Raw genomic sequence first — 18,062 nt, forward strand, 5'->3', positions numbered from 1 at the left:
GGTATTAGAAAAATGACAGAATTATCATAAACATCTCAATCCTATTTGTGTGATATATTAGAATTTCTATGGTGACAAGTGACAGTAACTCAGCTCAAAGTAGATTAAATGTGTGGAATTTTTTTTCAATCAATTTTGAGAGCTAATAGATATGATCAGAAATAAAGGAATCAGGGATTTGGGGGATTTTTTTGTGACTACAGCAGAATGGCCATAGAAAGCTGTAGATTCTTAGATCTGTAGATTTGTGACTTGAGAAGCAGTGAGTTTTTCTCATAAACTAGAATTAAAACAAGCCCATGGAAGAATTTCTAAATCTTACTTGAGTCACTTAGCCATTAAAAAATGAGATATATTTCTGACCTTCAGTCAAGGGTAAGCCTTCAAAAAAATACTGGGAAGATCATTCTGGAAAGCCCAAACCAAAAGATTATATGAACTTTCCAGAAAATGAAGCTATGTGATAGAAAATGTAAGATTCCAGAAGCAGAAGCCAAGTTCTAATCCTTAGCTTGAACTGGAGGGGATGTTGTGTTGAGACAAAGAAAAGTACCAAAACCTCTCATGAAAATAAGAGAAAGTAAATAAAAATATGACATAAAAATATAAGTAAAAATAGAAAATAAAAATATAGGATATATTCTCTATAGACATATATACACATACATACATGCACATATATACAAAACCAGTAAACAATGAGTTTAATAAATAATGAAATAAGCGATCCTTTGTAATAGCTGTTTAGTAAATTAATTAAGCTGAGAAAACACAATCTGAAAGAACTAAATACATCCAGAGGTACAGATCAAAAAACAATTATTTCTCAAAAAGCTAGAAAACTTTAAGATGGGTAACTATCAACATGATACTGATACCATACACATGCAGAGTTGCTCTAGGCTTCATTTAAAGATCTGAGGCTTCAAATAAAAGCCCAGATTTCACTGTCTCCTTTCATCTGTCTCTACCCTCCCTTTGAACTTACTACAAATGATTCCACTTAAATTTAACTAAGAAGCTCCTAGGGATGTCTCATGTGACTTTCTATCTAACCTGGGTCTAGTCAACTGCCCAGCTAGTAACTGCGTGGCATTAACTATTTCTTTCCTTTTCTGTTCTTCTCTTGTTGTTCAAAACTGAAAGGTCCACTGGACTTTACTGTCTCCTAGCAGGGACTGGAGTCTCTCTCTGGACATCTTCCAGATGTCCCTGTGTCATCCAGGAATTACCTTCTGCCAGAGCCCACAGAAGCTACAAATTCAGAAGATAATAAGCTGAATGTTTCCTTTTTTGAAAGGAACATGCTTATAAAAGATACCAAAGTAGTTTCATATCCTAATGTCTTACAGATTTCATGAAATAAAACAGGTCTTTCAATTTTTCAGTTTTCTTATTCATCATAATACTCACACATAAATCCAGATGGGATCTGGACAGTGGAATAAATCTAAAGGACAGATAATGTGCTTTCCTCCAAGGTGACTCTCGTCTTTGTCAACCAACACAAACATCTGTTGATTTCAACTGACGTGAGTTCACTTTTATTTGCTCCTATTGCCTCTGGAATGATTGTCTCTCAGATGCATGCTAAGTGTAAATTTTCTGCATAACACTAACCTGGACTTGAGTCTAGGTATTCCGATATTTGATTAATTTCTCCAGGCACTGGTAACAATCATGGATAGTCTATTTTAAAAAGATAAACCAGAGACAGACAAACAAAACTATGTGCAACTAGAGGAAACTGTATCATCATGAATTGGACTAGCTCTGTTTCTGACCCTTCTTCATTTTAGTACTCTTATTCTCATCGAAACTTTCCTTGGTTTAATATTGTCCCAAGTCTCCAAATGAAACTATCACTTGCAGTCTAAAACAACACAATACATCACGATTCTAATTCTATTCTGTCTCATTTACTCTCTCAGTTGGTTCCTGTATGTTGGTCATCTGAGTAGACAATGAACACTGAACAGGCAGGAAACGTGTCTTACATGATTGTGACCTCAAATTGCCTAATATGGAGTTGCATATGGAATAGTAAGTGCTTGTTTCCTTTCATATCTAACTTACACATTGAGCCAGTCTTTCCCCTTTGCCAGGATTGGATATTGAAATTATTAATGTAAAAATCAATTTGTATTTGAAATTCCTCAAATCATATTTCTATTTTATTACCATGTAATTTTCTGAATATGGTAGAAAAATCTGTCTGTTAATGAATTCTGTTTCAAATGCTCTCATTATAAAACTTTCAAATCTCATTAACTAAACCAGGCATTAAAAATACAAGGATAATAGAATAAAATGGGAAACTGTTGATATGATTAGATTTGGGTAACTTTCTTCTTTTACTGTGGGGAGAAAAGAATATGTACTGTCTGAGTAAATGATAATTTAAGCATAGGAAACATACTTTATAAAGTGCAAAGAACACACTTCTCTACATGTTCTGGAAGTATCAACAACTTTCTCAGCTAGCTGCAACCTAGCTAGAATTATGGGTAGAAGAATAAAAATGTGGTGTATCTTAACAAGCCCATGCTGATATTAGAATTTTTGTAATGTGTATTTTCAATAGTGATACAGAATGAAAATAGGCACCCCATAAAGATACCCTCTACTAATTCCAATCCTCATGTACAATTGTCCAAGCCTTTATTCAGCTATACTTACTGGAAATTTAAACTTAAGTTTACTGACTGTTATTTACTCTAGACACCTTAGCACACTTTTCTGGAAATGTAGGAAAGAAATAACACTTAAGCAAGTAATAAAGATTTCTAAAAAGTTTTGGACTTTCTCCAAGTACTTTTCTTCTCTTTTAGTCACATACTATACTTCCTGGAGGCAGAAAGAAAACAAAACAAAACAAAACAAAACAAAAAAAAAACAAAACGGATCTGGCATTTTTAAATCCATTAGAGAATCATAAAATGTTAAGAGCTGGAAGCAATCATCAGATCATAGACCTATCTACTATATAATCGAGACCTACCTACTATATAATCGAGAGTAAATGCAGCATAGATTTACGTACTCAAATCTGCTGTTAATTGAAGGCAGAATAATCAGTCCCTGGCACACGCAGTTATATGCTTTCTAACACTCCCAAGAAACTGAATGTTCAATAAAACAATTAATCCAACCCTTAATATGCACTCTTTTTTTCTTCCTATTTTCTGTTACCACATTCCAATAGGGCCTATATCTCTCAGAGACCCAACACCTATACTCATCCTGCCACAAAGATACCACAAAGATATCCATGAGATCTTGACCTAATCACTGTACTTTTGGGGTGCAATTTTTTTTTAAAAGACACACACACACACATGCACACACACACACACGGAGAGAAAAATCAGGGAGAGGGATGTAGGTTCAACTTTTACTATTCAGAATGTAGCCCTAGGACCAGCAGCATTGGCAAAAATGCAGAATCTCAGGCTTCACCCCAGACTACTGAATTGGGATCTGCATTTTAACAAAATATTCAGGTGATTCATGTACACACTAAAGTGCTGAGGGAATTTTTAAAAATGTCTTTTTTCCTGTTACATATCACTTATGCTTTTCTATAGAGGAATGATTCTACCACATCAGTTTTTTCCTTTGTGAAAAGATACTACTGGTGATATACAGAGGCAGGGAAGTTTTTCCAGAGCCTTTTCCATCAAATTCCCTTTTCTCCCTCCATGTTGTCATGGCTTACACAGACCTTTTGCCCATTCCAGTTCCATTTCTGTCCATATAATGAAGTACCACTTTCTGTTAGCTTTGTCTGCATGATCTCATCCAGCTGGGGGATCTTCCTGCCAGGCCAGCAAAGGACCAATCACATCATCCGTTTTGAGGACAGCACCCTGGGATGGTAAGTGACTGGGCAAAGGTTACCTGGCAAATGGTAGGTGGAAATTAAAATCGAGGGAGATGGCTAACCACCTGGTGAGGTCCTGAGACCATTAGAGCAGTTTGGGCCTAATGCTGCTCTCATTTGTATTATATTTCACGCACATTTCCTGCCCTGCAGCCATTGTTACCATTGTAATTACAGACTCATATTCAGCTGCCTTGAGAATGCTGATGGTTGTAAAAGAGAACACTTGCCACAGTGGGTGGGAAGGGCTGGGCAAATTGCAAAGCTCCTATTGTGTAAGACTGGAAATCTGTGATTTTGGCTGACTCCTCACCACAAAGAAAAACCACATATGTACACTGTGCCCCCATCAACCCTTCTTTGCTTAATTCTGTCATAAAAAAGGTTAAGCAGAAACAAGCAGGCAGAAGATGCTGAAGATCCAAAAGGAAAGCAAGCAGAAAACTATTTCTGAATTAAGAATAACAGACTATATTGGTCAAGACTAATACCTAAAATTAGAAAAACGTTGCCTTACATGTCCTGACATGAAGCCTATTTTTAAGGAGGCTATCTTCCCCCAATACCACTATCACTCAACCTGAAACTGGACTACAAGCATTCATTCCCATGAATCAAGAAATCATTTATTGTTTAAGGGTTCTTAAAAAAAATTTCATTTTAAAACTGGGTTTTATTTGATGCAATCTTTTTCTTCTAAGAAGAAACATACAAGAAAAAAAAAATGGCTGAAAGGATAAGAAACCCCCTGTCACTGGACCAGAAGAGCTCTCAGCAATCAGTGTTCTTCTTCCCACTGAGTCTGAACAAAGATCTAGATGCATAATATTTCTTAACATAGGAAAGCAGGCAGAAGGAGCTACCAGCAGATTAGACATAATGCGATAAGACTTAGAACTCCTTCTTGATTTAAAGAAACATTAATTTTTCAAAAGTTAAAGTTTCTGAATTGGGTAATGGCATTAAATTGAGTTATGTAGTGTCTCCTATCCTCCCCTGCTACACTGCCACACCTACACTCATCCAAACTTCGGTTAACTTAATAGCCTATTAAAAAGAAAGGAAAGAAAAAGAAATAACGGATTTTCTTTTTCCCTACATTAATGCCTTGGAAAAAAGAGTTTTTTGTTGTTATTTGCTTGTTTTTAAGATAAACTTCAACTAATATAAAATGGTTCAGTCACTTTAGAAAAGAGTTTGGCAGTTTCTTAACAAGTTAAATATAAATTTACTGTGTAACCCAGCAATTCCACTCCTAGATATTACCCAAATAAAATCACTTGTTGAAACAAAAACTTTCATGTTAATGTTCATGGTAGCATTATTCATAATAGCCAATAAATGGAAACTACCTATATATCCATCAACTGGAGAATGATTAGGAAAAGTGTGGCACATCCTCCACACATAGATGCTATACAACAATAAAAAGAAATGAGCCACTGATAAGTGCTACCACAAGGATGAACCTCAAAAACATTATGTTAAGTGAAAGAAACCAGGCACAGAGACCACATACTACACAGTTTCATTTATCTGAAATATACAGAAAAGGCAAATCTATAGAGACAAAAAGTAGGTTAGTGGTTTCCTAGGGCTGAGGATGGAAATGGGGATTAACTGTAAAAGAGCATAGCAGATTCTAGTGGGATGACAAAAATATTTTAAAATTATGGTTATGGTTGTATAACTTAGTAGTTTCACTAAAATTCAAATGGGTGGCTTTATGAAATGCAAATTATATCTCAATAGAGTTGTTAAAAACATTTCAGCTGACAAGGACAGGGAAGTAACATAGCATTAAGTGAAAAGGGAGAAGTTAAAGAGTGGGAAGAATGGGGAGTGTATATTGACAGCCATGACTAGCAGCAGACCAAATTTATTTTCTTCTCGATGGAGCTACTGTAGTCAAGAGTACTTGCCTTATTTTAGAAGGAGGGATATCCACGTGACAGTGATAACAAAGACCTGAGTTAGGAGAGTGGCACAATAAGGTGTGTCCTCTGCTGCCAGTCATGCATGAATCACTCCCAGGCCCAGGTCATGTTAGCCTTCCTCATGGATTCTCAAACATGAAATCAGATTTCTTAAAAAATGTTTTTCCTCTGTAATGCTCTCCCTCATCTTTTCTATCAATCCATCACTTCAAGACCATAGAATCCTTATTCACTTGAACGAAACCTTCCTTAGAAACAATCAAATACAGGGGACTGGGGAGATACCTGAGTTTGAATCTAGAAGCAACAGGTTTTGAGAATTCCATAAGAAAACAGCATGAGTGCCTCATGGCTATGGGAAGAATAAATGGGAGATGGTAAATGTCATCTTGATGACTTGGATGAGGAACTCTGCCACTTGTGCTACTGTAGTAGAACAGAAAAAAGTATAGATTTCAAAGGGATTTTAAAATGGTTAAAATGGCTTAAAATGGTTTAAATCCAGTAGATATGAGAGAAACCCGTACAACTGGTTAGAATGGGGGTACTATTAATTGTGAAAGAAAACATGCAGGGCTACCAGTTGTTAAGGAAAAAGATTATGGGGTCACATTTTCACACTGAGACAACAAGCCAGTAGAAATTCTTGGAAGACAGTTTGCTAATAAATATGTCTAGAATTATAAGGAGAACTGCTGGTCTAGAAATTTAAATTTGAGAGTTAATAATATATAAAAGGAAAGTTGAAGGCATGTGGTGCCATGAAATATATGAATCAGGAGAGAAAATCTGGGAGAAGTGATTAGTTATGTCTGAACTTTGTGCCAGTCTAAGGGAAAAAACAAAAACCAAAAAACAAAAAAACAAAAGAGAAAGTAGTCAAAGAATTAGGAGGATAAAAGGAGGATATGGTGATATGGATGGCATGTCAAAAAAGGAGTGGCTTGCATTGTTGAATACTGCTGAGAGAGGTTGAAAACTGGGCAATGAATTTTTTTTTTAAAGATTTTTATTTATTTATTTAACAGACAGACATCACAAGTAGGCAGAGAGGCAGGCTGAGAGAGGAGGAAGCAGGCTAGCAGGCTCCCTGCTGAGCCGAGAGCCCAATGCGGGGCTCGATCTCAGGACCCTAGGATCATGACCTGAGCCGAAGGCAGAGGCTTTAACTCACTGAGCCACCCAAGTGCCCCTGGGCAATGCATTTAATAACAAGGAGGTTATTGGAGACAGCAGAGCCATTTTTGTCTAAGTACTGGGAGAATATGGATTGGAGAGGCAGAAGAACTGCATGATGAGTGGACAAATTGAGAAACATGGGTAAACAACTCTACAGAAAATGGACTACAAAGGGATATTCAGAAGCAATGGCAGGGCTGGAGGAAGAAGTGTGGTCCGACCAGTTAAGACTTTATTCTACCCCTGAAACAAATAATATGTTAATAATATATGTTAATAAATAAAAATTTTTTAAAAAGTCTATTCTATATGGAAGTGATTGGCATATTCCTTTTTTTTTTTTTTTAAGATTTTTTATTTATTTGTTAGACAGACAGAGTGGCAGGCTAGAGGCAGAGGGAGAAGCAGGCTCCCCACCGTGCAAGGATTCCGATGTGGGACTCGATCCCAAGACGCTGGGATCATGACCTGAGCCAAAGGCAGCCGCTTAACCAACTGAGTCACCCAGGCGTCCCGATTGGCATATTCTTAAGAGCTAGCGGGCAGACAGGAGTAGATAAGATATAATTAATAGTGTAAGGCAAGATGTGGTAAGTTTTGTAATGAAATTGAAAATACTCAATTTAGATAGGAGAATAGTCGCCTCCTTTTTTGATATACATGAGAGCAGGAAAAGTCATATTTGGAAATATGGTCCACAGAAAATCACTGGAGCTCCTGTCTGATGGGATCTGTTTTCTCTGTGAAGGAGAATGGTTAAGGTTTGAATCAGGCACTGGGTAAGAAGGGAGAGTGAACTGGCAAAAGAATGGTCATGTGTTTGTGGAGCACTGTTGACAGCCAAGTTGAGAGTAGCAATCATGATTTATTGGCAGTACAAATCTGTCTCATTGTATGATTTTTCCCTAGCATCACTGAACTGTTCTGGTACAAATCCGAGAAAGTGAAGAGCCAGCTGCCTCTGGAGTTAGGACTTTGCCATTTGATTCTGATGTAAGATCACCAGGGTCTGAAAGTTTTCTGAAACAACGATAATCTTTCAGAATCAGCGTTGGGTTAAGAGTAACTTCTCTCGTTTTGCTTAATAGAAAGGGTTTATGGGTGCCAGCACTCTGAGGTTCAAGGGTGCCTCTGTACTTCCTGGTATTCCATCTCTGTGTGCCACTGACACTCCTTCCAGATCCAGGTGTTCTAAAATGGCCATTTCCCTTGGTCCTGCTTTCAGCGAAGAATAGGTTATATACACTAAACTAAGGCTTCAAAGCCTAAGAATGACTCTACGTGTACTTGTGTTTGAATGGGGCAAGATTCCTTAATGCTTTGATGGAAAGGGGTCAGTGATGGTGAACACAAATACCAGAATGGAAATTTCCCTATGTAATGGGGACTATCACATACACCATCTTGGGGACACTTAAGCACTTATCGGCATTGCATATGGCACCCATCTCTCAGGTTGCCCGTGAAAGATTCTATAGTTGCCTCATAAAATGACACAAAAGAGAGGTTCTAAAATATTTAGAATGAATAACTCAGCACACTCCCTGAATGAAGAGAAGAAACCATGATTTAGTAATAGGTAGCTATATCACACTTTAAAATTTCCTCTTCTGGCCTGAAATTCTTTCAAACCGATAGTTTGTATACATTTAAGAGGGGAAACTAGTGTAGCAAAACAATATATCAAAATAGCAATAGATTTTAGATTTCACTGCACCCAGTCTTTCTCCCAATGCAAGTATCAAGCATCTTCAGCAGAAAGTTTTGTAAAAACTACTTCAACGTTTCCCTTGCTTCTTAAGACTATAAGGAGAAATTCAGGACTCTGAAATAAGCAAAAGAGATTACTGAACATCCTTTCACTGGAATGATGGAGACCTTCTGGACTGACTGACTTGGTAAGTGTCTTTGTCTTTGATAAGACTATATTTTACAACCATATTGAGATAAAAGGTACAGAAAACTGAGACAAACAAATACATTTTGTCCAATGGAGGTTTAATTAGCTCTCCTACTCAGCGTGAAAATAGCCAGGTTTGCATTCATTTACATATTCATTTCAATATTCCTCGTCTATAAATGTGTTCTATGGATTCTCCTTCAATTGGCTATAACATTGGGGTGTGTGTGTGTGTGTTTCTCTCCTTTAACTAATGGGTTAAATGAAAACTTTGACATGCCATTTTACACACATATGAAAGTCATAATTTTACCTTTTTCAAAAACTGACTTTTAACAAAAGTCAGAACATTCCATTTTGGAACATCTCAACAACTATTAAAACCAAAAGGAGGCGTGCCTGGGTGGCTCAGTGGGTTAAAGCCTCTGCCTTCGGCTCAGGTCATGATCTTAGGGTCCTGAGATCGAGCCCCATATCGGGCTCTCTGCTTAGTGGGGAGCCTGCTTCCTCTGCCCCCGCCTGCCTCTCTGCCAACTTGCGATTTCTTTCTGTAAATAAATAAATAAAATCGTTAAAAAAAAAAATCAAAAGGAAATGGAAGCTTTCCCTCTAAAATCCTGGGTTTGTTAGTTTTTTGTTTTGTTTTGTTTTTTAAGTGTATCATTCATCTCCAAGTCACTTGGTTTCTCTTGAAACTCTTATCATCCATATACCCAGTTCTAATTACTAAGTTCAATTGACAAAATCATAATCCTTTTGACCTGATACTTTGCATACATCTAAGAAGAGCAAATAGTATCAAATATTTTAATAGTATGAGAGTAGAAGGATATCATCTCCCATAGCTTTTAGGATATCTGTGGATTTTAATAGTCCATGTATTGGTTAAAAGCATTAATGGATAATTTAATTAAAAGGAGAAGTTAATAAATCAAGATAAAGCCTAGCCACAAAATGAATAGTTTTCAGGAAATCAAGCACTGAAAATTGGATAAAACTAATTAGGACCCAGGGCTGAACCATCATGTTTGGGTTCTACTTGGGTCTTCTGACATTCTGCTCAACATTTAAAGATCTTAGGAACAGAATAAATTTAACCAACTTAGATTCACCAAACAGAACAAATTCAACCAACCAATTTAACCTTGGTTGGGAAAGAATAATGCCCCTTGATTTGCATTATATCCCCATTAATTTATGTATATTGAGTAATTCTCTAAAGGAAATCAGTATGTGATTGGAACAGGTTAGGAGATATGGAGTAACCAAAAAGAAAAATCAAAGACAATCAGAATTATCATACCCTATCTAAACTTCCATCTTATTCCTCATCACACTTTTGGCAACTCTAAACTGCACCCAAGTTGTCTCTGATACATGATCCCTGTTATTTGGGCTACATATTTTTGCCCACAGTAGCCATTTTATTTGTAATGCACTTTCCCCAGTGATTTTATGTTTAAATTCTATCCATTCCTTAACATTTACCCTAAGTTCCTTCTCTTCAATGAACATTTCTTCATCTGAAATACCTTTATAAAAATCATATTGTAAATATCTGCATGTGTATACTATCTTTTTTTTTTTTAATGTACTCTCCAGCTGCACAGGGATGGGGCTTATTCATTTTTCCTTCCCTAAGTTTAAAATGCAGTATGTATGAAACAAATAATTGCCAAATATATGAATATAGCAATAAGCCAACATTCACTAATGTTATTCTACTAATTAGGAAAAGAAGTGAAGGAGTATCCTATTTTTGTTTTATATTTAAAAGGATGGTATGTTTTCGTTTAATCCATTCTGTCCTCCCTTTTAGTACAAGACATTATGTCCAGCAATTAAGCAGTGAGAGGCAATGAGTGAGATGTTTTTCTGTGCCATGCAGATGCAATTGCCAACAATAAGAATTAGCATTTTCCTTCCACCGGAGCCCTCAGCAGCTGCAAAGAGTGACTCACTGACTGGCATGTGGCAATGATTACATTATCTGGTGATAAGGGGGTCACAATTAAATAATGCCCTTTGCCAGTGTGTGTGTTGCAACTCTAACCCAGATGAGCAATCCTCCCCTTTCCCACTGAGCTAATGCAGATCTTGGAAATAATGGAAGACAGAGACTTCTGCCACCCTCTATCATTCCAGCAAGGTTCTGCTCTATAATAGGTAGTAGTAATTCAGTTGTAATTAAGCAAGGCCTGATATATTATTTCCTAATGAACCCAAGTGAAGTCATCTCCCACTTTTTCCCCATGCCTCTAATTAGGCAATAAGGACTATATCACAAGCAATAAAGATCACTTTGCTGGGCTAGTGATAAGGGATCAGAGAGCACACAGGGAGGCTCCAATGGCCCAGAGTGAAAGGCAGGTAGGCAGCAGTTCTAATGGAATATCCTCCATTCTTCTTGCCATCTGCTCCCAAATTACCTAGGTGGCAAGCACTGATGAGGAACAAATTAAACTGAAGCTAGAACAAGAAGCTTGAAATCATTAGTCAGAAGTCCAGCAATTTAAATCAGAGCTTTATGTGTGTTGGTTCATTGTATAATTATTCTGGTACTTTATATATTTCTAAGATTTTTATATCTACTCTCTTTTATATCTACTCTTTTATATCTCTCTTTTATATCTATTCTCAGGAAAATCAAGGGAATTACAATAAAGGGTTTTCATTTTTCCTGTCTTATGCACAAAGAGATCAGGATTCCAAGCCTTAAAGTGGAATACTCAGTGTAGGGAAGTTACATTGTGCAGCACAGCATTCAGAGATGTCTACATATGAATCCTTCTATCAAGTTCACTCCAAAGTTGTTTTGACTGTATTTGCTTTCCTGTGATATCAAACAGGAGGAATGCTCTCCTTGCTTTCTCGTAGATTCTTTGGTGAGGAAAACAGCAGCTTTCTTTACCTACCTTCAGTTCATCTAAGGCAGTGGTAGACAAACAAGGCTTCAAGTTCTTCATCTGTTTTTTGTAATATATGTGAAAAACTAGGCACTGTCTATAGTATGCCCTTCTGATGTAGATTCTAGGGGAGTTGTTTTACAATGTTAGGTTATAAGTTAACTGAGAACAAAGCAAAAGTAATTTGTGCCTAAGGACATGGAAATAAATACTGCCTAGTGGGGGGGACAACCCATTTTCCCTCCTGTGGAAATGCCAGTTTTTCCTCCATTTATACATTCATGGCAATATTTTGATCTTTATGTGTCCATTCTTTGACCTTTTTGTATTGGTTGTAATATCTGTTTGGTTTCCTCATGTGGGTAAAAAATCTTTAACCCATATTTATTTTGTATCTGTATAAGAGTCATTATCATACTCATCTTTATAATTTTCTCTTAATAAGAGTTTTACATATTACTTTTATACAACAATAGCAGAGCTGAGTATTCACAATAAACACTGTATGGCCCATAAGCAAAACATTTTTACTATCTGACCCTTCATATAAAAAGTTGCATATTCTCATTTAAAACAGACATTTAGCCAAGCCTCACATATCTGAAGGAGCCACTTTTACACTTTTTTTCTGATACCTGCATGTTCAGGTATCAGAAGAGTGGCATAAAAGAGAACAAGTATAATAATCCACCCCCCCTTCTTTTTTAGTAATTTAACAAAAGCTATTTTGGAATATGAGATCTGGTTTTGGACTAGATGTTAAAAGACTTGCTATGATTAGCTGTGAGACGTTTAGCAAATTTTAATATTTCTGGGCTTGGGCTTTTTCTTATGTAAAATGAATGTATAATTTTTAGTCTCATTTTAATAATCTTTTTTATGTTTACCCTTTAGAGATTAACCAAGACTGAATTTATTTGTCCTTGCTCTATTTTTTGGAGGCAAATCAGAATAAATCAGATTGGATCACTCTGTCTCGAAACAGATGGAACTTGTGTTTAGAGCCTATTATAATATGATGACACTGGGTTACAAAACCACATACTTCCAACCTGCCCCTACTTCAGAATGATTGGGCTGACAGACATCACACAGAAAGGCAACAATGGTATTTTGAAAATGGTGCAGCAATGGGGTATGAGCTGGACTTCAGACATTCTGGCAAGAAAATTAAAATCTGAATTTTATTTGCAAAACATGGCCAAAGAAATGTAGCAATTCATCATTTCAGCTTATCCCTGTATGAAGCAGTCTAAATATTGTTACTTTATCAGCTCAGACTCTCATATCAGATAAGTTTATTTTGGGACCCCTCTACTGTCACCTTGACTTTCCCTTCCTCAGCTGGCAGCTCCTTCTCAAGTCCCTGTATCAGGTACTCTTATACTATATTCTAAGTGGCAACCATACCCACCCTTCCCCTGAAGTTCTTTTATTCAGTCCTGTAGGAGTTGTCAGAGTTTCAATTAAAAATCAAATTCCTCTTACCTGACACATGCAAGCTTTCATTCAACCATTCATTCACTTAACAATTACTTACTGTCTTAGTCCATTCAGGTTGCTGTAACAAAATACTATAAACTGACTGACTTATAAACAACAAACACATTTTTCACAGTTTGCGAGACTAGGAACTCCAAGACCATGCTGCCAGAAGGCTGAGGAAGACCTGCTTCCTTATTAATAACCATCATTTCACTGTAACCTCACAAGGAGGAAGAAGAGAAGGATCTCTTTGGGACTTCTTTTATAAAGCACTAATTCCACTGATGAGGGTTCTAACTAAATGATGACTGATTTCCTAGAGGCTCTACCTCCAAACATTATACATTGGAGATAAGGTTTCAACATATATTTGATACATATTGAATGCACATCTATAAGCATCTGGGATACCCTGATAAGCAAAAACAAAGGTACTCATCCTTTTAGAGTTCATATTCTAACGAGGGGTATAACTATTATGCAAATAACTAAGTAAAAACAAATGTAAAGTTGCAACAGTGAAAAATTATATCTAGAAGAAATAGAAAGGTCTATGAAAACCAGAAGTGAGAAATTTCACTAAGTATAAAGGTCAGCAAGGGTTTCTTGAAGAAGGGACTCTCAAAGCTGCTGGGCTCTGAAAGATCAGTAGGATATTATGTAATAAAGGAGAAATTTTCTGGGGAAAATCTGAGGAGCTGAGAGGTATGAATGAAGGACTATGTTTAAGATGATTCAAAGATGTAGACTGATTCTGACCATGACAATACAGAACTTCAGAAGCCATTTAAAGGGACTTCTGCCTTATTATGGAGAGTGATGTTACCTAAAGGGAAGATTTCTTTGGCTGGCTTATGGAGAAGAGAATAAGGAAGGCCAGAGTAGAGGAGAACAAATGAGTTGCTCATTCGTTGCAGCTAGGCAGGCACAAGAACCAGCAAACACTATGTAGTGCTTGTTATGTGTCAGACATTATTATAAGAGATCTACCTATCTTCATTCATATTCCACTATTATACAGATGAATAAATTAATGCCAAGAGAGGTTAAGTTATTTTTCCAGATCACACTGCTAATAAGTGGCAGAGGAGAGAGTCACACACTGGAAGTCATACTCCAAATTTGAAGCTCTTAACATCTATGCTTTGTTTCTTCTGGAAAATTTGTCAGAACAACTATAAAAGTTGATTTCAGCAATTTCAAAATACATACACACATAACATATAATAATATGTATACCAAAATACATATACACATATGTTCATGCATACAAATATATCACATTCAAATGTCCTATCAGACAGTCTGAAGTTACAGGTAGAACCTTATGAAGCAGGAAAATAAGGAAATCAGAGAATGCTTTAAAAATACATATTGAAGAGAGCAGATCAATAGTGAAACATCTTTACTGTACAGAAGACGTCCTTGGGGGTATATTTCTGACTGTCTCAACGTGAAACCTTAGCAAGCACTAAAGGCCATTGGGCCTGTAACACTTAGGAAAATCAATGCTTATTGCCTTCCACCTGGATTGGCATTTATGGTTAATCTACCCCAAGTCTCCTTTATGTGACAGTGAGACCCAGGACTTACTAGCTATGAACTTGAAAAAGTTCCTTAAACTCGCTAAACTTGAACTGCCTCATCCCTAAAATTAGTCAATAAGATCTACCCCGAAAAACTGTTGTGAAGCTTCAAAGAGATGATACATCTGCAAATATTTTGGTTTCTTCCTCATTGTTTATTTCTAAACTTGCCTTCATTACTGATTTCCTCCCTTCCTTTTTCTACTTATCCTTTCTCTCTCCTCTTCCTTCTGTTGTGTGTTCATTTCTTCTTTCAACTTTTTTACCAATTAATAAAGAGGAAGCAGGTGTGGATTCCTTAAATGTTTTGTTATTCTTTTCATCCACCTATTTACATCTGTATTTCTTTATTTTTATCTACTTACCTATTGAGAGGCTGAAAAATAAAGCACAATATATAAATTCTCATGTTAGTACTTTGACCAAAACTAACTTATTTTAAAATTAATTACTAGGATCTTGAAAGCAGATTGAGAGACATACAATACCATGTTCCTTTTTTCTTTCTGCTTAAAAAGGAGACTAAAGGGACCCAAAAGGCTTCTGTGCCTTTATTACCATGAACACACTTCTTTCAATCATATTTTGGTGTTTCACTGAAATAACACTTTTCAAAAGGCACTCTTTTTATCAAACAGGACATATATTTCTTACTACTGAATTTCTTCTTTAGAGCTATGATATTCCAAATATGGCCTTCTAAGAAGAGAACGACCAGTTTACAAGCACATTGGTGCTAAGAAGTGTTGCTTTGCTAAGGATCTGTGTTTTATTTACATGAGTTCTGGCACTTCATCCTTTCCTTACTGACATAAGCGTTGGATAGGAATTGCTGCTGGGAAACCCTTTATCTTCCTGGAGCTTCACCCTTTTACCATGCATTATGAATAATTGAATTAATTATTCAAGACTGGATTTATGTTTTCACCAAGGCAAACACGCTGACCCCTTCACTAATCATCAAGTCATCTTGAAGAAAGCTTCAGCTGCTGACCTAGCCAGATGATGACCCTTGAGGTCTGAGTTTATTTTAGAAACAAGCCAAGATCCAGAGTCTATTCTGTCAGCTGAGTTGACCTTGAGCCCTGACCCTACTGCCTTGCTTTTGAAATATGCAGACTCTTCCATAGTGTGACATGAATTCAAGAATTTGCCAAATAAAATAAAATAAGATAAAACAGAATAGAATAAAGTAAGCCAAGAGAATTTTATGCTGCAAAATATAAGTTCATACAATTATTGCAACTTGCTTGCAACAGGATATTAAATTCACTCCCAACCCAAAAATGATATGTTAAGTAAAAATTCCTGACACATCACACTAGAATTTGGAGCATGGGAAGAGATCTACTACTCCTTATATATAGCTGAACAAGTCACACCACTAGTCAATTCTCAGAAAATATATTTTATAATGACATATTTTATAAAGCATTTTTACCTAGAATATACAAGAACTCTTGCTATTCAGTAATAAAAAATAAAATAACCCAATCAAAAATGGACAAAGGATGTAAACTCACATTTCTGCAAAGAAAGTAGACAAATAGCCAATAAAAATATACTCAATACCATTAGTCATCAAGGAAACGTTAATCAAAACCACTAGAATGCTATACTAAAAATTAAAAAAGTGCTGGTAAGAAGGTGGAAGAATTGGAACCTTCATGCCCTGATGGTGGGAATATGAAACAGTGAGGTCACTGTGGAAAACAGTCTGGCAGTTCTTCAAAGAGTTAAACACAGTTACCGTATGAACCAGCAATTCCACTCTTAGGTATATACCCCAGAAAATGAAAAAACACATGTCCTTACTAAAACTTGTACTTAAAGGTTCATAGAAGAATTATCCATAATAGCAAAAAAAGTAGAAACAACCCAAATATGCATTAACTGATGAAAGAATAATATATCCTTTGATATATTAGATATATGATCTAATATATCTAATTGAGTTTGATATATCCATACAATGCAATATTATTCAGCAAAAATAAAGGAATGAAGTAATGATACACATTTACAACATCAATGAACCTTGAAAACATTATACGAAGTTAAAGAAACCAAAGACTACATATTATATGATGCTATTTACATAAAATTGTTTAAAATAAGCAAATCTATAGAGACACAAAGTAGAATGATTGTCTAAGCCTAGGTGGTCTGGGGGAAATAGGCAATAACTACTAACACATATGGGTTTCTTTTTGGGGTGATGATATTTTGAAATTGATCACAGTGAGGTTTGCACGGCTCTAAATACACTAAAAATAGTTGAATGTACACTTCAGATGGGTGAATTCTTATTAAATATGAATTTTATCTCAATTTTATCTTTATTACTAAGGCACAAGGGATTTTTTTTTTCAAGGTATGCCTGTAATTTATTTTTCAGATTCCTCTATGTGATTAGAAAGTCTTTTACGAATCACACTGCCATGTCCCCTGCTCTTGGTCCTCTCTTCAATGTATGAATTCTTCAAACATTTTTTTCATCTTCCAATCAAGATCACTGCAATGATCAAACAATTTCAGAATGCTGTGGTGTTTAATCCAGTTAGCTAATCAAGATGTTACATTCTTCAGTGTCCAAATGTGGAAATAAGTCAGGAGGAGTCTTTAGGAGGAGGTGATAGAACACAGCAGAACAACCCGAGTCATGGCTACACCAGGAGGGCTGAAGCAACAGTCACCAGCAAAGACTCCCCATCTAAAGCCCAGCATGGGCACTCGGACCAGGTCAGCTCTGAGTGGCAAAAGCTCCTGTACCCTCCTGACCTCAATTGGCTCTGGCACAGGGATCTTATAGAATACTTTCACATGCAATGTATTCTTAGATTCTTCTAATTCTTACCTCACTGTTAAGGTTTCCCTGGGCTCTCTATCTAAATATGGTACCTCCTACATCCTGTTCCTTACCTTGGTCTATTTTATTTTGCTTTAAAAACTTGTCATAGTTCATTGAATCCAAGAGATTATTCATTATAGGACATATACTGATATTAAAAGCTTAGATCTGGGGCACCTCTGGGTGGCTCAGTTGGTTAAGGGGCTGACTCTTGGTTTTGGCTCAGGTCATGATCTCAGGGTCCTCCAATTGAACCCCACATGGGGCTCCACACTCAGCAGAGTCTGTTAAAGTTTCTCTCTCCCTCTCCCGGCCCAGCTCATATGCTCTCTCTC

At 36.4% G+C, this 18,062-nt stretch overlaps 1 pseudogene; it reads right to left on the reverse strand.

The window, feature by feature from the left end:
* Positions 1-17,227: 17,227 nt before the first annotated feature.
* LOC101682366 lies at positions 17,228-17,562 on the reverse strand (annotated as a pseudogene).
* Between the last annotated feature and the right edge of the window lie 500 nt (positions 17,563-18,062).

This window comes from Mustela putorius, unplaced genomic scaffold (assembly GCF_011764305.1).
Source record: "Mustela putorius furo isolate JIRA1106 unplaced genomic scaffold, ASM1176430v1.1 tig00003858_pilon_pilon_pilon, whole genome shotgun sequence".
Lineage (NCBI taxonomy): Eukaryota > Metazoa > Chordata > Mammalia > Carnivora > Mustelidae > Mustela > Mustela putorius.